The sequence below is a fragment of the Bos javanicus genome, chromosome 11 (assembly GCF_032452875.1).
Source record: "Bos javanicus breed banteng chromosome 11, ARS-OSU_banteng_1.0, whole genome shotgun sequence".
Classification (NCBI taxonomy): domain Eukaryota; kingdom Metazoa; phylum Chordata; class Mammalia; order Artiodactyla; family Bovidae; genus Bos; species Bos javanicus.
This window is the reverse complement of record NC_083878.1, coordinates 7,029,585-7,049,400: the sequence shown is the minus strand read 5'-3', so window position 1 is coordinate 7,049,400 and position 19,816 is coordinate 7,029,585. Positions and strand designations below refer to the sequence as shown.

The 19,816-nt window shown below is 44.3% G+C and overlaps 1 protein-coding gene and 1 non-coding gene across 3 annotated transcripts in view; one reads left to right on the top strand and one right to left on the bottom strand.

The window, feature by feature from the left end:
- IL1R1 (interleukin 1 receptor type 1) overlaps positions 1 to 19,816 on the bottom strand; it is a 134,344-nt gene that overhangs the window by 75,564 nt on the left and 38,964 nt on the right. Inside the window, exon 1 of one of the 2 annotated variants that reach the window (XM_061431779.1) lies at positions 14,311 to 14,766. The exons of the other annotated variant lie outside the window; for it this stretch is intronic. The gene's annotated coding sequence lies outside the window, so the exon portion shown is untranslated. Of the gene's footprint in view, positions 1 to 14,310; positions 14,767 to 19,816 lie in introns of those variants that run through there. 2 annotated transcript variants of the gene reach the window in all.
- LOC133257893 (small nucleolar RNA SNORD86) lies at positions 12,947 to 13,031 on the top strand. Its single transcript, XR_009739751.1, has one exon. It is a non-coding gene; the product is annotated as a small nucleolar RNA SNORD86 (small nucleolar RNA).

Here is a 19,816-nt window from a genome sequence, read left to right as displayed (position 1 = left end):
TGACAAAAAATCAGCCCAGAGCAAAGAGATCAAAGGGCCAGCGAGTGAGAGCCAGGTAATAAAAGGTCTGAGAAAAGTTGTCCCAGATTTCCGGTCAAGTCTGCCCTCTCACTAAGTCCAGGAATGAAATGAGGGAAACCACAACAAACTTTGGAGTCATATTCATGGTTGTGGAATGTGTTGGCTCTGTGACCACGGTGGAATATGTTGTTGGCATAACTGATGGAGTGAAAAGACAGCCTTCGGAATGGGAGAAAATAATAGCAAGAAGCAACTGACAAACAACTAATCTCAAAAATATACAAGCAACTCCTGCAGCTCAACTCCAGAAAAATAAACGACCCATCACAAAACGTGCCAAAGAGCTAAATAGACATTTCTCCAAAGAAGACATACAGATGGCTAACAAACACATGAAAAGATGCTCAACATCACTCATTATCAGAGAAATGCAAATCAAAACCACAATGAGGGACCATTTCACGCCAGTCAGAATGGCTGTGATCCAAAAGTCTACAAGCAATAAATGCTAGAGAGGGTGTGGAGAAAAGGGAACCCTCTTACACTGTTGGTGGGAATGCAAACTAGTACAGCCACTATGGAGAACAGTGTGGAGATTCCTTAAAAACTGGAAATAAAACTGCCTTATGACCCAGCAATCCCACTGCTGGGCATACACACCAAGGAAACCAGAAGGGAAAGAGACACATATACCCCAATGTCCATCGCAGCACTGTTTATAATACCAGGACATGGAAGCAACCTAGATGTCCATCAGCAGACAAATGGATAAGAAAGCTATGGTACATATACACAATGGAGTATTACTCAGGCATTAAAAAGAATACATTTGAATCAGGTCTAATGAGGTGGATGAAACTGGAGCCTATTATACAGAGTGAAGTAAGCCAGAAAGAAAAACACCAATACAGTATACTAACGCATATATATGGAATTTAGAAAGATGGTAACGATAACCCTGTATGCGAGACAGCAAAAGAGACACAGATGTATAGAACAGTTTTTTGGACTCTGTTGGAGAGGGAGAGGGTGAGACGATTTGGGGGAATGGCACTGAAACATGTATAATATCATATAAGAAATGAATCGCCAGTCCAGGTTCAACACAGGATGCTTGGGGCTGGTCCACTGGGATGACCCAGAGGGATGATACAGGGACGGAGGTGGGAGGGGGTGTTCAGGATGGGGAATATGCGTACACCCGTGGCGGATTCATGTTGATGTGTGGCAGAACCAACACAATATTGTAAAGTAAAAAAAAATAAAGTAGTGAAGTGATAAAAATAATAATAATAAATAAAAATTTAAAAAAAATAATAAAGGCAATCTGAAAGGAAAAAAAAAAAAGCTGGTCATATCATTGTCACAGACAGATTGAACACAGATATCAGAAAAAGCCTAAAAGTCTATGAATCCTAAAATAGTGATTTCAATTATAATTAGTACTGATGCAGTTCCAGTTTTATAAATGTTTCTGGACTTGTCCTTTGTACTTGTCCTTTTGACTGCCACCATCTTTTACCTGGTGGCTCAGATGGTAAAGAATCTGCCTACAATGTGGGAGACCTGAGTTCTATCCCTGGGTCAGAAAGATCCCCTGGAGAAGGAAATGGCAACCCACTCCAGTATTCTTGCCTGGAGAATTCCATGGACAGAGGAGCCTGACAGGCTACAGTCCATGGGTTGCAAAGAGTCAGATACAATTGAGTGACTATTTAACACTTTATTACTAGACAGTCCCAGCCTCTGCCCCATGTTGTGTTCATTTGGGCCACTCTGTTTGGGTCAAGCACCGGGAATTCACCTGCAGAGTCCCTTCTCCTCGGTAACAAACCCTGGACCAGGAGGCAAAGCTCCCTGAGATGTTAACTGATCTCCCAGCTGTCTGACTTCCTGCCCAGGTAGTCCTATCTCCATGGAAACCTGCATCCCTGAACACATCTTCTCGATCAGCAGTTCCTAAATCCTTCATTCCAGACTCATCACCTACACACACACACACACAAATTGCCACTCTGCTCTGGCCACAAATGACCAGTGTGCCCTAGGGAGGACCCCGAGAGCCCACCCAAAAACACCTGACCTCAGTTCCTTGTGTTTCTTCACAAGATGGACGCATCTCTGAGCTTCAAGCCCTACCATCAGGCATTTGAGGGTGTGGTCCAGCCCTTCTGCAGGGTCCTGCCAATACTCCAGACTCAGAAACGGAGCAACCCCATAATAATGCAACCAAAGAGGCCAGAGTGAAAGAGCACACAGGCTACAGAGAGAGAGCCCTCCTCCAGTGATGAGGCTGAGGGATTTTGATCTGTTTGGGCACCCAGGGAGCTCAGTGTTAGGGGCCAGTCCCAGCTCCATCCTTGGTCTACCCTGTGGCCTTGAGGAAAGAGGCCTTTCTTCACCTCTAAAGATAGAAGGAACACATTACCTGCCTCTCCCCAGAAGGACGGAAGGGAAGCTCGAGCCCCTGCAAGCAGCTCCCACAGTGCTCTGCAAGGCCTCCCGTCTCATCTGGAGCCAGAGCGGCTGGGCCCCTTCCCTGCCCCCTCCTGCCTTCCTTCTGGCGTTGACATTTGATTCTGTCTTGAGGCTGCACTAGAAGCGACCGCTCACCATCCTCCTCTCTGGGTTTCCCCGTCCTCCTCCTCCTAACCCTAGAAGCGCTGAGCACAAGACTCAGCCTGGACTGAAAGTTCAAGAACCATTTCTTAAAACCCTTGGCTAATTTAGTAAAAGCTGAGATGCCAAGCAAGTCCCTAGTGCACGAGTTTCGTTCCAGGGAGGGTAGAGGGTGCTTCTGTGGAATGTCTGTGCCTCCAGGTTCAGGCAGAGCACCTGTTGCTTGTCACACGCCCAGGAATTCAGGGCTGGGCGAGAGAGTGCCGTGTCCTGGGTGCCAGCCTGCCACTGTCTTTCATAAATACAACAACATCCCCCAGCACTTGCACAGAGGGACTGGATCTGCCTAATGTCACACAGGTGAACACTTGTGGTCTGGGAGGTAAGCCTGTGCACACGCAGGCATCATCTCCCCAGGCTGTGACTGGCAAGTTCAGAATGAAATCCAGGCTCTGCATCATGGCCCCACCACTGTCTACACCACCGTGATCTGGCCCCTGCCTCCATCTCTAAGCTCCCTCCCACTCACTCAGCCCCCACATACTGAGCTTCCTCTCCCCACCAAGGGGCTCAAATCCCACTGCCCCTCTGCATCAGACCTCACCCCTCCTCACAAGGACTCCCCATCACCAGGTGACTCACACCCAGCCCTTCACCACTGTCTCAGCAGCCATCTGTGTCTTTCACGATGTTTATCACACCCTCAACTCAGGCTACTGCCCGGCCCCTCCATGTAATCCTCGAAGGCTGCAACCAGATTGCTCTGCCCTACCATGGTGCCCCATGGGTGGATAACCACAAGGCTTAAAAAACAACTGCTGTGATCACAGCTGGTTTTAAAACGATCTCAATGCCACTACACACATATTAGAATGACCAGTGGCAACTTACTCCAGCATTCTTGCCTGGGAAATCCCATGGACAGAGGAGCCTGGTGGGCTACAGTCCATGGAGTCACAAATGGGTCAGACGCGACCTATCAGCTAAACAGCAGAGTGACCAAAATCCACAACACTGACAGCAGATCCCGTCAGGGATGTGAAGCAACAGAAATTCTCAATCACAGCTGGTGAGAAGGCAAAAAGGTGCCAGCACTTTGGAAGACAGTCTGACAGTTTCTTATAAAACTAAACACACTCTTACTGTAGGATCCTACAGTCACTCTCCTTGATGTTTACCCAAAGGGGCTGAAAACTTACATCCACACAAATACCTGCACATGGACGTTTAATAGATGCTTTATTAATAATTGTCAAACTTGATAGCAGCCAAGATACCATTCAGGGGGTGAATGGATAAATTAAGTGTGGTCCATTTAGACGATGGAATGCTATTCAGTGCTGAAGAGAAATGAGCTCTCAAGCTATGAAGAGACATGAAGAAATCGTCAATGCAAAATCCTAAGTGAGAGAAGTCAACCTGAAAAGGCTACATAACATTTACAATCTGAAGAGGCAAAAGCGTGAAAACAGTGTTGGTCACTCAGTCGTGTCTGACTCTTTGTGACTCAGGAGCTTTGACTCATCAGTCTCCTCTCCTCTTGAAATTCACCAGACAAGAAAACTGAAGTGGGTTGCCATGGCCTTTTCCAGGAGATCTGCCCGACCCAGGAATCAAACCCGGGTCTCCTGCATTGCAGGCAGGTTCTTTACCTTCTGAGCAACCGTGGAAGCCCAAAACTAAGGAGGCAGTAACAAGTTAAGGGGTTGCCAGGGGTTGGAAGGAGAGATGAACAGGTAAAGCACAGTGAAATGCCCTGCGTGTTACTATAATGATGGGCACATGTCATCCTACATTTGTCTAAACACAGAATATACAACACCAAGAGTGAATCTTAAGGCAGACTATCTGGACTTTGGGTGATAATGACGTGTTAGTGTAGGTTCATCAGTTGTAAGGAATGAACCACTCTGGGAAGGGGGCATATGGACAATGGAGCAGGTTATACACATGTGGGGCAAGGGCTATATGGGAAATCTCTTTACCTTCCCCTCAATTTTGCTGTGAACTTAAAAGTGCTCTCAAAAAATTAAGTCTAGGGACTTCCCTGGCAGTCTAGTGGTTAAGACTTCACCTTCCAAGGCAGGGTGTATGAGTTTGATCCCTGGCCAGGGAGTTAAGATCCCTTATGCCTTGTGGCCAAAAACCCAAAAGGTAAAACAGAAGCAACATTGTAACAAATTCAATAAAGACTTTAAAAATGGTCCACATTAAAAAAAAATCTTTAAAAAAATAAAGTCTATCACCAGTGTTTTATAGTTTTCTATATATAGGTCTTTAGTTTCTTTAGGTAGATATATTCCTAAGTATTTTATTCTTTCCGTTGCAATGGTGAATGGAATTGTTTCCTTAATTTCTCTTTCTGTTTTCTCATTATTAGTGTATAGGAATGCAAGGGATTTCTGTGTGTTGATTTTATATCCTGCAACTTTACTGTAGTCATTGATTATTTCTAGTAATTTTCTGGTGGACTCTTTAGGGTTTTCTATGTAGAGGATCATGTCATCTGCAAATAGTGAGAGTTTTACTTCTTCTTTTCCAATTTGGATTCCTTTTATTTCTTTTTCTGCTCTGATTGCTGTGGCCAAAACTTCCAAAACTATGTTGAATAGTAATGGTGAAAGTGGGCACCCTTGTCTTGTTCCTGACTTTAGAGGAAATGCTTTCAATTTTTCACCATTGAGATAATGTTTGCAGTGGGTTTGTCATCTTTCTGGAGAGTTTTTATCATAAATGGATGTTGAATTTTGTCAAAGGCTTTCTCTGCATCTATTGAGATAATCATATGGTTTTTATTTTTCAATTTGTTAATGTGGTGTATTACATTGATTGATTTGCGGATATTGAAGAATCCTTGCATCCCTGGGATAAAGCCCACTTGATCATGGTGTATGATCTTTTTAATGTGTTGTTGGATTCTGATTGCTAGAATTTTGTTAAGGATTTTTGCATCTATGTTCATCAGTGATATTGGCCTGTAGTTTTCTTTTTTTGTGGGATCTTTGTCAGGTTTTGGTATTAGGGTGATGGTGGCCTCATAGAATGAGTTTGGAAGTTTACCTTCCTCTGCAATTTTCTGGAAGAGTCTGAGCAGGATAGGTGTTAGCTCTTCTCTAAATTTTTGGTAGAATTCAGCTGGTGAAAGAAATCAAAGAGGACACTAATAGATGGAGAAATATACCATGTTCATGGATTGGAAGAATCAATATAGTGAAAATGAGTATACTACCCAAAGCAATTTATAGATTCAACGCAATCCCTATCAAGCTACCAACAGTATTCTTCACAGAGCTAGAACAAATAATTTCACAATTTGTATGGAAATACAAAAAACCTCGAATAGCCAAAGCGATCTTGAGAAAGAAGAATGGAACTGGAGGAATCAACTTACCTGACTTCAGGCTCTACTACAAAGCCACAGTTATCAAGACAGTATGGTACTGGCACAAAGACAAATATTGATCAATGGAATAAAATAGAAAGCCCAGAGATAAATCCACGCACATATGGACACCTTATCTTCGACAAAGGAGGCAAGAATATACAATGGATTAAAGACAATCTCTTTAACAAGTGGTGCTGGGAAATCTGGTCAACCACTTGTAAAAGAATGAAACTGGACCACTTTCTAACACCATACACAAAAATAAACTCAAAATGGATTAAAGATCTAAACGTAAGACCAGAACTATAAAACTCCTAGAGGAGAACATAGGCAAAACACTCTCCGACATACATCACAGCAGGATCTCATGACCCACCTCCCAGAATATTGAAATAAAAGCAAAAATAAACAAATGGGACCTAATTAACCTAAGCTTCTGCACATCAAAGGAAACTATTAGCAAGGTGAAAAGACAGCCTTCAGAATGGGAGAAAATAATAGCAAATGAAGCAACCGACAAACAACTAATCTCAAAAATATACAAGCAACTCCTACAGCTCAACTCCAGAAAAATAAACGACCCAATCAAAATGGGCAAAGAACTAAATAGACAATTCTCCAAAGAAGACATACAGATGGCTAACAAACACATGAAAAGATGCTCAACATCACTCATTATCAGAGAAATGCAAATCAAAACCACTATGAGGTACCATTTCACACCAGTCAGAATGGCTGCGATCAAAAGTCTACAAATAATAAATGCTGGAGAGGGTGTGGAGAAAAGGGAACCCTCTTACACTGTTGGTGGGAATGCAAACTAGTACAGCCACTATGGAGAACAGTGTGGAGATTCCTTAAAAACTGGAAATAGAACTGCCTTATGATCCAGCAACCCCACTGCTGGGCATACACACTGAGGAAACCAGAAGGGAAAGAGACACGTGTACCCCAATGTTCATCGCAGCACTGTTTATAATAGCCAAGACGTGGAAGCAACCTAGATGTCCATCAGCAGATGAATGGATAAGAAAGCTGTGGTACATATACACAATGGAGTATTACTCAGCCATTAAAAAGAATACATTTGAATCAGTTCTAATGAGGTGGATGAAACTGGAGCCTATTATACAGAGTGAAGTAAGCCAGAAGGAAAACATAAATACAGTATACTAACGCATATATATGGAATTTAGAAGATGGTAACAATAACCCGGTGTACGAGACAGCAAAGAGACACTGATGTATAGAACAGTCTTATGGACTCCAATGAAACATGTAAAGAATCATGTAGGAAACAGTTGCCAGTCAGGTTCAATGTATGATGCTGGATGCTTGGGGCTGGTGCACGGGACGGCCCAGAGGGATGGTATGGCGGGATGGGGAACACATGTATACCTGTGGCGGATTCATTTGATATTTGCAAAACTAATACAATTATGTAAAGTTTACTAAAAATCCTGTTATGTAAGATATGAAAAATTTAAAAACACTGAGTTAACTGCTTCCCCCATAAGATCACCAAAGCTAAATAATACAAAGAACAACAAAAACAGCCCCCAGTTTGCTAGTATACCTATTTTGGTAGGCACATGAGGAAATACTCTCTCAAACATTCCTGGCAGGGGTGTTAATTATTACAACCTGTTGTAACAGGTGAGAAATCTTGAAATATACATCAGATCACAAACCCACTCAGCCTTTGACCTGGCAGTTCCACTTCTAGGAATTCAGCCAACAAATACTCTTGCTAGCACTTCTGCAAAATGACACAGGCAGGGCTATTTCTTATTCATTGCAACATCGGTTGTAATAGCAAAAGACTGCAAACAACTTGAGTCAGCAAAAGGTTAAAAGGAAGCCTTTTTGATGCAGATTTAGAACCAAGTACAGAAGAGCGTGGGCTTCCCTGGTGGCTCAGTGGAAAAGAATCCGCCTGCCAATGCAAGAGACCTGGGTCAGGATGATCCCCTGGAGGAGGGCATGGCAACCCACTCCGGTATTCTTTCCCGGAGAATCTCATAGACAAATGAGCCTGGTGGGCTATAGAGTCCATAGGATTGAAAAGAGTCAGACATGATTGAAGCAACTTAGCATGCACCCACGCACAGAAGAGTGTATGTGCTTAGTGTGTGATGGTTAGTTTTCTGTGTCAACTGAAACGGGCCATGGGATGCCCAGATAGCTGGTGTGTCTGTGAGGGTGTTTCTGAAAGAGATTAGCACCTGAATTGGTGAACGGAGTAAAGCAAATAGCCCCCTTTCCAGTGTGGGTGGGCTTCCTCCAATCCCTTGGGGACCTAAATAGAGCAAAAAGGCAGAGGAAGATTGAATTAACTCTGCCTGAAAACTTGGTCAAGGACGTCCATCTTCTCCTGCACTTGGCAATTCTGATTCTTAAGCCTTCGGACTGGACAGGAGTCTACACCATTGCTCTCTGGCCTTCTAACTATACCATCTGCTTTCCTGGGTCTACAACTTATAGAGGGCAGCTCCCAGGACTTCTCAAGCCTCCATAATGGCATGAGCTAATCCATACCTTGTTATAAGAATCTTCCTGGCTGGGGGAAAGGGATAGTTAGAGAGCTTGAGATGGATGTGTACACACTGCTATATTTAAAATTGATAACCAACAAGGACCTACTGTACTGCACAGGGAACTCTGCTCAGTGTTACGTGGCAGACTGGATGGGAGGGGAGTTTGGGGGAGAATGGATACATGTATATGTATGGCTAAATCCCTTGGCTGTTCACTTGAAACTATCACAAAATAGTTAGTCAGCTATTAGTTGGTCAGTCAAGTCGTGTCCGACTCTTTTGTGACTCCATGGACTGTACGCCACCAAACTCCATGGGTTTTCCTAGGCAAAGATGCTGGAGTGGGTTGCCATTTCCTTCTCCAGGGGATCTTCCCAACCCAGAGAAGGAACCTACATCTCCTGCATTGTCAGGAGGATTCCTTACCACTGAGCCACCAGGGAAGCCCATTAATCACCTATATTCAAATATAAAATAAAAAGTTTAAAAAAAAAGACTCTTCCTAGATAGATACAGACAGACAGGTATATAACCAACAGGAGACTGAAACAGCTATATCAATACCTATATATTAATACATCTACATACATATCAATCCCCCATTGGTTCTCCAAAGAGAGAACAGATCCAGTGAGAAAGAGGTGGAAGAGACTAGTAACAGTCACCTATTGATGAGGAAGACTTGGCTGAATAACCTTTTTAAAGCCTTTTAAATTGTGTGCTATTTATTCAAAAGCACATGAACTGTGTGTTTTTATTCGTCATCCCTCAAGTCCAGCAGCCCGTGAACTCTAGAGTGAGGCTGTGTCGTGAACCCCAGGCGTGCATTAACTGATGTGACTTCAGGCAAATCACATCTCTGTGCTTCCATTTCTTAATCTGCAAAGTAAGATGATAATAAGGACTCCCTCATACACAGGGCACTCAGAACCGGATGTCCCACATTAAGGAAGTACTCTAATGGTTATTTGCCATGATTATTACTTATCCACTATAAGCGTCAAACCGTTGCTGAACGTGTACTTGACCCTGATTTTAACAGCTGACCACTGAGGTCAGAGTGAAATCCTGTACCCCCTATAAAGCCTTCCATACTTGTGGCAAGCCCATGGGACTTGCACTCACTAAAGCCGCCATCTCCATTCTCCTGGTTCTACCCCTGGTTGGAATGCATCCGCTTCACATCCATTCAGAGCTTTAAAGTTGTACTCAGTAGAAACAGAAACCAACCCACACTAAACTAAACAAAGAAAACAGTCAATGCGCCCCAGGAAAAAAGCTCCGGTTTTGAATCTTCCGTAATTCCTCTTGGGGGATATTCATTTCCCTGGAGAGTTGGGTTAAAATGTTCCTAGCTTGCTTCCGCTGATTCATTCAAAAAATGTTTATGCCCCACTTCAAAGGGTGTCAGACCCCAAACCAGGACCTGGAAAGAAAGGAACACATAAAACCAGGCTCTGCCTTTGAAAAGTTCTGACTGGGGATCAGAGCAGAGCAAGTGGATGGTGACCATGCAATGTGAGAAGACTAGCATGCAACCCCATACACAAATAAGCAAGCAATAAAATAAATCCATCTTCAATGTCCCTGTGCTACTGAATCTAAGAACAAAGAAATATGTTGAAGTTTAGAACTATTTTGACAACATCATCAAAATTTCAGCACGCAGCTCTCTGAAAACTAGACACTTTATAAGGTGAGGCTATATATAAACTTCATATTAATAACAACAGTAATAATACCATTCGGTATTTTTACTTTTTTTCTATTTAAAGAACATTCCTCTAGCCTTTCCCTTTATGTCCCCAGTTCAATCACGTGGTGGGGTGGACAGCCAGTCCTTATCTCTAAATTTAATAGATAAAAAGGAGATAAAAGATTGAGTTTGCTCTGGGTTGTTCAAATGGTAAAAAGTCAGCAAAAGCATTCAACTCCCCCACACAGTCAGTGAGCTTACTAAGAGATATCAAATGAGGTCAAAGACCACAGAAATTAGGTTGGCAAAAGCTACTCTGAGTGAGGATTGCTTTGATGATGACTAACCAAAAAAAGATACGAAGCTGAACCCAAAGGGGCAGAATAGGAAGCCAGAGGTTTCACAAAAAGTTGTCCTTAAAGCAAATTAAGACAACAGAAGACTCCTTTCCAGTTATCAGATGAGAACACTTCAAAAAAAAAAAAGGTGAAAACCCCAATGCTGGTGAAAGTGTGAGAAAAAAGTGTTCATACAGTGCTGGAGGGAGTGTACATGACTAGCACTTTCCTAGATTAATTGAGTAACAGAATGGAGAGCTTTAAATATGCTGATGCCCTGGACCTCTGGGAATTATTCCAAGGAAAGAATAAGGAAGAGATGCATAGGATCCCCTACGAGCATGTTAGTCTGGAGGATGTTAATAATAGAAAAGAAAAAAACTCAAATACACCAACATGATTTAATAACTCATCTATGTCATGTGACTAAAAAGCTTTTGTAGGAAGAAGTTCATTAGCAGGACAAGACCCTCACAACATACCGCTGAAAGGCAAGAGCAGGTGATAAAACAGCACGGACAGTCCAAGCATGGTTTTTCCAAAATGTAAATGTGTTTTGAGAAAACCACACCCACCTAAACACTAACAGTATTTATCTCACAATGTTAGGTTTTTATGTTCTACCTTTTTAATTCATCTCTATATATTCTTTTTCAATTGTCCTTTTGACCATGAGCATGTGTTGTCTGTATATGTTTTTAAAGATGAGACTTAAGAAGTGGATCTTAGCCACTCCATGATCTTGCCTGAGAGTTTCATTCCTCAGCAACTTCACAGTGCCCCAAAAGGTTTGTGTGTTAAAGAATAAAAGCTGAATAATAAAGAATAATAAAAAATAAAAACTGTTGAGTAGAGACAGTCCATAGGCTTCTTTCAAAATTCCTCACAGCTTGTCAACAGATGAATAGATAAAGAAGATGTGGCATATATATGGGTACACACAGAATAGAATTCTACTTAGCCATTAGAAGAATGAAATAATGCCATTTGTGGCCAAGTGGATGGATCTAGAGATCATACTAAGTGAAGTCAGAGAAAGACAAATACCATTTGATATCGCTGATGTGGAATATAAAAATTATACAAGTGAACTTCTTCATGGAACAAGAGAGACTCACTTACATAGAAAACAAACTTATGGTTACCAAAGGGAAAAGAGGGGAAGGATGAATTGGGAATCTGGGATTAACATATACATACTACTATATATAAAATAACCACCAAGGACCTACTGTATAGCACTGAGAACTCTACTCAATACTCTGTAATGACCTATATGAGAAAAAAAAATCTGAAAGAGCAGCTTTATATACAATTGATTCACTTTACTGTAAACCTGAAATTAACACAGCATTGTCAATCAGCTATACACTAATAAAAATTTTTTTAAATAAAAAAATAAAATGTACTAATATCTAAGTTAACATTTAGGTTTAAAAAATGTGAAAAGTATTAAAAGTATAATAATATAAAGTAAATTAGAAAAAATACTGAAGAAACTCTAAAAAAGTACATTTTCAAATAAAGAAAATTCATCACTGCGATCAGGAAGATCAAATGATCAAAATCAAATTAGAAATGTCAAGAAATGTCCCCAGTCCTTCCAAACAGCACATCTCCTCTTTCCCCAGCAACCCGCCCACCTCCAGTGGAACACAGACTTCCCCCGCCCCCAGCACACACAGGGTGGCCCCCAGGCACCTGTAGGTGACACAGTGATTCACCAGACCACCAGTCACTCACTGCACCTTGTCAGCTGTCCTTTCCACCATCTAGCCCTTCATATGCTCACAGCCACCGTGGAAAGTCACATTTGGCAAAAGAGCAAGAGGGAGATTTAAATTGAATTGAAAGGTTAACCTCATTTTGTTTTCTTCTTTCCTTAAACTTCTCGAATTCTGACTGACCCAACAACACTATTAGAGAGTATATGGAGGTCAAGGGTGTCCAGTAAGGCTCCCCTGATAGCTCAGTTGGTAAAGAATCGACCTGCAATGCAGAAGACCCCAGTTCAATTCCTGGGTTGGGAAGATCCCCTGGAGAAGGGATACGCTACCCACTCCAGTATTCTTGGGCTTCCCTTGCGGCTCACCTGGTAAAGAATCCACCTATAATGCAGGAGACCTGGGTTCAATCCCTGGGTTGGGAAGATCTGGAGAAGGGAAAGGCTACCCACTCCAGTATTCTGGCCTAGAGAATTCCATGGATCCACAGTCCACGGGATCGCAAACAATCGGACATGACTGAGCAACTCTCACTCAATAAGACAATATGGACCATCCCCTGAGAGCCTACAGTCTCCTTACAACTTCAGGTGTAATATTTGCAACGCCTCTGAAAAAGCTTGCTCAATACAGTGCTGTCTGACCAGGACTCCCTGACCTACGCAGGCCTCTGCTCTGGAGGTGATGGCCAGTCCTGGTATCTGAGTGATTCCCTGGGCCCAGCAAACGGACTCAGTTTCCAGAGCCCAATAAAAATAAAAACCAATAAATAGCAACAACAACAAAAACCACACGCAAGTTTTCAAGATTCCATTGTAAGTCTTTGTGGAAGGAAGCATGCACAAGTCTTGATGATACAATATATTATAATCTTAAATGCAATCAGTCATGTCATTTTATAGTAATGCAATGCCCTCAGCCAAACAAGGGCTGAGATGATGCCACTCTAGAGTCGTAGAAGCATAAAGGAAAGTCATAAAGTAAGTCTTGATTCTGCCGTCAGCTACAGCATTCTAAAAGGACTTTACAGGGACTTCTCTTGTGGTTGAGTGTTAAGATTTCACCTTCCCATGCAGGAGGCGTGTGTTCCATCCCTGGTCAGGGAGCTAGGATCCTGCATGCTTTCCAGGGGAAAAGCCAAAGCATTAAACAGAATCAATATTGTAACAAATTTAAAAAACAATTTTTTTTTAAAAAAAAGGACATTACAATATCCTTCACTTAAACCTCATGATGTATATGACTGTGTGTGTTAGTCACTTAGTTATGTTCGACTCTTTGCAACCCCATGGACTGTAGCCCACCAGGCTCCTCTGTCCATGGAATTCCCCAGGCAAAAATACTGGAGTGGGTTGCCGTTTCCTTCTCCAGGAGATCTTCCCAACCCAGGGATGGAACCCAGGTCTCCTGCATTACAAGCAGACTCTTTACCATCTAAGCCACCAGAGAAGCCTTTGCTGGCTAAGAGGAAGTATATAGTCATATATCTCCCACATATTTCTTAATCTTCCATAGAATAAAACATATGTAATCATAGATGGGGCTTCCCAGGCGGCTCAGTGGTAAAGAACCTGCCTGCTAATGCAGGAGATGCAGCCTTGATCCCCAGGTCAGCAAGATTCCCTGGAGAAGGAAATAGGAACCCATTCCTGTATTCTTGCCTGGGAAACCCATGGACAGAGGAGCCTGGCGGGCTACAATCTGCGGGATTGCAAAGAGTCAGACGCATCTGAGCGACTATAACAGCAGCAGCAATCACAGGTGATCTATTAGTAGGGCTCACAGGCACACTCAGGGTTTTAAATATGCCTACAGAGCCACATAACACTAAGAAATCCTTCAAATCTTGTTTTAAAAAACAGCACAATGCTGTCAGTTTTATCAGACTCCATTCCTCCTTCCTAAATACTTCAGCGTATAAGTAAACAAAGGAAAAGGAGGGGGGGAGAAATGCAGAAACAAAAGCTAAAGTGCAAATCCATCATCTTACCCACTCCTTTCCTCGCGACTGGAGGCTGCGGGAACCGCTGGCTCCACCAGAGGCGGTAACTCAGGCTCAGCCCGCGGCGTTTCTTTTCCCACCTGTGAAGCCCGCTGAACTGACGGTGGTTATTAAAAACAAGAGTGCATCTCGAAAATCAGCCCTGAATGGGGTTGCTGATGGCGGTTTTCTTTTTCTAGAGAGCTCCAGGGCTGCTCAGCACACAGGAGGGCGAGGCCTCACAGCTTGTCAGAAGACCCAGCTGTGCAGAGGCCGGGCGAAAGGAGAAAGTGGGCTCCAATGACGCCTGTTAGGGCTTTAATCCTCAGCTGTGACACATGGAGGGAGCTATGAACAGGAAACTCAGAGCTGGGCCCCCAGCCAGAAACATTCAGAAAACGTGCCAAGCCCTTTCGAAATACCACACTCTCCACTGAACACTCACTGCTAACAGTTCACAGGCTGTCTCTCTTCTCAAGTGACGGAGCCATAGACCCGGGCCGGGCTGGCCCGCAGACATCCAGTCTGTCAGAGTTCCCGTCATCAGAGTCTGAACCAGTCAAAGCCAGGCCTGGATCTCCCACCTCCTCCCTCTTCTCCTCCAGATCCTCCTCCTAACGACATCCACAGATGTGAGCTCCCAGCAATACCGAAGGACCCTTCCTTCAAGCTTGTGTATGTTTCAGATGGAGGATCTCTTCCTAATGCACCCACTGCCTCTGCCACATGCCCTGGGGACCCTGCAGGGATCTCTTGAAGCATCCAGGAGGGGAGGAGACCCACTGGTCATCCCTGGACTCAGGGGGATTAGGGAAGATGGGGTCCCAGCCCGAGCCTCTGGCTCCCACTTGGAGCCGCTTGATCCCATCCATGAGAGAGGGGGCTGCCGAACCCCTCCTCTGACTATCTCTCAGGGGCTCCCCTGCACCCCACACCTGGATTCATGTTCTCAACACAACCCAGGTCCCACCTATCAGAGCCCTACTCATAGTCTGAAACACAAGGGCCAAACTGGCCAAAGCTTATATTCTGGTACCCAAGGCCCACCCCCAGCAGGCTCTGCACACCTCTTCACCTTGTCCCCACCGCCCTTCAAAAGAATTCTCTGTGCCCACTCAGATGGGCCACCACTGACTCCAGAAGACGATGTTCAGGGACTTCCCTGGTGGTCCAATGGTTAAATACTTTGCCTCCCAATGCAGGAGTGTGGGTTTGATCCCTGGTTAGGGAACTAAGACCCCACATGCCTTGTGGCCAAAAAACCAACACATAAACAACAGAAGCAATATTGTAACAAGTTTAATAAAGACTGTAAAAATGGTCCACATTAAAAAAAAAATCTCTTAAAAAAAGGCAACATTCAAATGGCATGGGTTCTGCAGCTACCCTCCTGACCCGACTCCCCTTCTCCTCTTGAATGTGATGCCCTTTCAGACACAACACTCCCCCCTCCTCCTTGACCCCCTCTCCCCACATTTCCGGTCTTCACCAAGGTTCATGTAGGAGTACCCCCTTCCACATCTTGGGTGATGCCCGATGCTCTAAACCCATGGTTCCACTCCCTAAAAATAACAGAGATGCCAAGAGTGGGCACTTACCATGCATCAGGTGCATTTCTAGGAACTTTTGATTCTTTCAGCCCATTTTACAGATCAGGCAACTGAGGCACAGAAAAGGCAAACGCTTTCCCTGAGATCCCTCAGCCAGGTAGGGTGGAGCCTGTGTGGAGTCCAATCTGGCCTCACTCTTTCTTTCCAGGCACCTGTGCTGTTTATTTGGGAACAGGGAGTATGTACTCAGAGAGGGTGCAATTTCCTCACCCTTCTCGATAGCCGTTCCAGAAGGGCTTCCCAGAATACTTTCCCAGGCTAGGTAATTACAAGTAACTGTGATTAATTGGTAGTTTAATGAGCTTTAATTGAGAGACCAAATGGTCCACCTGAACTTCAGTGGACTGGGCTTTCAACATTAGGAAATAAACAGAATAGTCTTGAGGTTAAGGCAACATGCTTGTAGTCCAGGGGTCCCTAACCTCTGGGATCTACTGCCTGATGATCTGAGATGGAGCTGATGTAAGAATAACAGAAATAGAGTGCACAAAAAGTGTAACATGCTTGAACCTTCCTAAACCATCCCCTACAACCCACAGTTGGTGGAAAAATTGTCTTCCACAAAAGCAGTTCCTACCCTGGTGCCAAAAAGGTTGGGGACCACTCCTGCAGAAGTTTCACTGACATTTTTAACCTATCTTAATGGGTGCATCCAGGCCCTGGACATCTGGTGCATGAACGGACTGCTAAAGACATAACCTCACTCAAAGAGCTGAGATGCCCTGATGAGAAGAGCCGACTCATTGGAAACGACCCTAAGGCTGGGAAAGATTGAGGGCAGGAGGAGAAGTGGACAACAGGGGACGAGATGGTTGGATAGCACCATTGACTCAATGAACATGAATCCGAGCAAACTCTGAGAGACAGTGGAGGAAAGGCAACTGTGGGGTGGCATAGAGTCAGGCACAACTAAACGACTGAACAGCAACAACCCTCAAAGGTCTAGGGTGAGGAGGGGCAGGGAGAAGTCCCCACCCTTCCTCCAACGTGGAGTAGCTGAGGTTTCGGGGACCTGATCCACCCCCAGCTCCAGAGGCAGCCCTACTGCTCTGAGTCATTAGATCTTCAGAAATACTCTAGTACCTTCTAGGCTGCTGGCCAGGTCCTATAAATGCTGGAGGTGAATGACATTTCACTGAAGAGATGTTTCTGGCTCCCACTAGGGGCAAGACCCTCCCTATGCTCTTTGGTAGAACAACAGCAACAAAATCAGGAAGACCCAGCTTTTGTCCCTAAGAAACTTACTACCCGGCTGATGGGGAGGCCGTGGATGAGACACTAACAGGCTTAACCCACTGTAGGTATTGATATTTGCCTCCCAAAACAGGAGTTTGTTTTCCCAATTTTTCCCTAATCAGTTCATCTTTATTCAACACTTAGTGGAGAGGAAAGATTTTTGTTTCCAGGACGTTTCTGATCCTCTTTTCCACTCCAGACAACATCTCCCTTCCTCCTGCTCACTTCTCAGCAAGGAGACACACACACACACACATGCACACACACATACACACTCCCGACTGGGTTTTGTAAGTTGCTTAGTCCCCCCCGCCCCACAGAGTTCAGGGGGAAAAATTAGTCATACTGGGCAATAACAATCCAATACCAGAAGTTTACGGAAAATCCCCAAACTCCAGGATCCTTTATAAAGGCTGGAGCTCAGAACTCACTGAGCAAAACCTGGAGCATTTACCATGAAAACTCTCGAAGACATCACTAGGATACAATTTTATCAGCAACATGGCCTTTGCAGAACTCTGGAGCACCGTATTTCTACTTCATAGGTCAGAAATAACTCATATCTTCCCCCCGAATACTTCTATGGAAAAGTTTACACGTTCAGAATGAATCTGCATTTAAGAATACCTGGAATGTGGCTATAATCCATGTGCTTCACGTGTTTCCTTAATCCATGTGTCGTCCACATGTTCCCTACACATCAAAATTGATGAGAATGGAGAATGCAGAAAAGCATGGGAATGTGCATGTGCACGCATACACACGTGTGTGTGCCTGTGCAAGCATGTCCAGACCTGGAATCTGACCTCACCTCTCCTGCCATGTACTACGGGTCCTTAAGAAAGGATGGGAACCCTGTTTTACTAGGTTCAGCAATTTTGTAGTTAATCTGGTAATTAAACAGACACCTCCCTGGGCCCCAGGAGACCTGGTAAAAGGGCCTGCTTTAACTTCATGGGGGACTTAAGATGGCTCAGATGGTAAAGAATCTCCCCACAGTGCAGGAGACCTACGTTCAGTCCCTGGATAGGAAAGATCCCCTGGAGGAGAAAATGGCAACCCACTCCAGGATTCTTGCCTGGCGAATTCCACAGACAGAGGAGGAATCTGGCGGGCTACAGTCCATGGGGTCATAACAACTGAGCGACTGACACTTTTAATTTCACGAAGGTGGCTTTGAGGAGTCAATTTCACTTCCCTGGACTTCAGTTTCTACCTCTGGGAAAAAATACAGCGTAATCTAAATCCATGCTACACAAAGTGTGGCCACCAGCCAGGGCGGGCATCGTCAGGAAATATGCTAGAAATGCAGATTCGCAGGCCCTGCCTCAGAACAACTGACTCAGAATTAGCATTTTAATAAGATTCCCACGTGATTTGCGGGTGCACGGTAAAGTTTGAGCAGCACCGGTCCAAACGTTCTCTGAAGTGCCTTCCAGAGCCACATTTTGTTAGTTTAACCTCTGTCCCTTTCAGCTAGAGCATCAACATGCCATGGCCAACGGCTGCCCATGACCTTTGTGGTCAGGCCCTGGGAGGATCTGGTCAGAAGCCTGCAGGCTGACTTCACTCCCATTCCAGGCAATGACACACAAAAAGTCAGATCATCTCCATGACTGTCCCAGACCGCTAAGTCACACTCTGTCTTCCAGCTTCCTACCAAGCCTCTTAGGAAAAGGCCACCCCTTAGTACTTCCTACCTCCAGACAGCTCCCACAGCCATCACTGGGTCTCAGGGGTTGTGCAAGCAAAGATTAGTGAACAGGAAAAATGCCAGATGGATTATTACAGTGACTGTCTTCAGCACTTAATGGAGCCATGATCACTAAGACGAAGAATAAGCCAAGCCTCAGGAAGCTCACCAAATCTCCTGTTTGATGGGGCTATGATGAGGCGATTAGGCAAAGTGTGAATGTGTATATTAGTCACTCAATCTTGTCCAACTTTTTGAGAGCCCATGAACTGTAGCCCACAGGGCTCCTCTGTCCATGGGTTTCTCCAGGCAAGAATACTGAAATGGGTTGCCATTTCCTGGTCCAGGGGATCTTCCCCATCCAGGGATCCAACCTGGGTCTCCTGCATTGCAAGCAGATTCTTTATGTCTGAGCTACCAGGGAAGCTCCATTAAGCAGAATACTGCAAATTTAATGAAGCAGGACTTCATGAAGGCATTTCAAATCTCTTTCTTTTGAGCAAGATGAAGAATGCAGTTAGCAGAGTTGAATTCTTTCCTCAACACCCACACTTCATGACACATGGGTTAATTTGAAGAGGGGTCACCAATGGAAAACCTCGGGCACTGCATTTGGTTCTTCCAATGAAAGCGGCTGCCAGGCTGGGTGTGGTCACCCTCCAGCTGTAATAAGTCAAGAGAGGAGACAGGGTGGATGGAAGGAATACATTTCCTCCACACACCCACAAAAAGCAAATTCAAGATTAAAAAGCAAAGCTGAAATCTGAAATCAAAAAAGAAGAAAAAAAAATTACCAAGTGAGCATTAGCCAAAAGAACCAGAGAGTATGGAAGTGGATGTTGATAACATTCCTGGGGGTCATGAATGCAGACGAGAGAGGGCTACAGGGGCCTCCCCAGTGATTCAGTGGTTAAGAACCTGCCTTGCAATGCAGGGGACATGGGTTTGATTCCTGGTCAGGGAACTAAGAACCCAC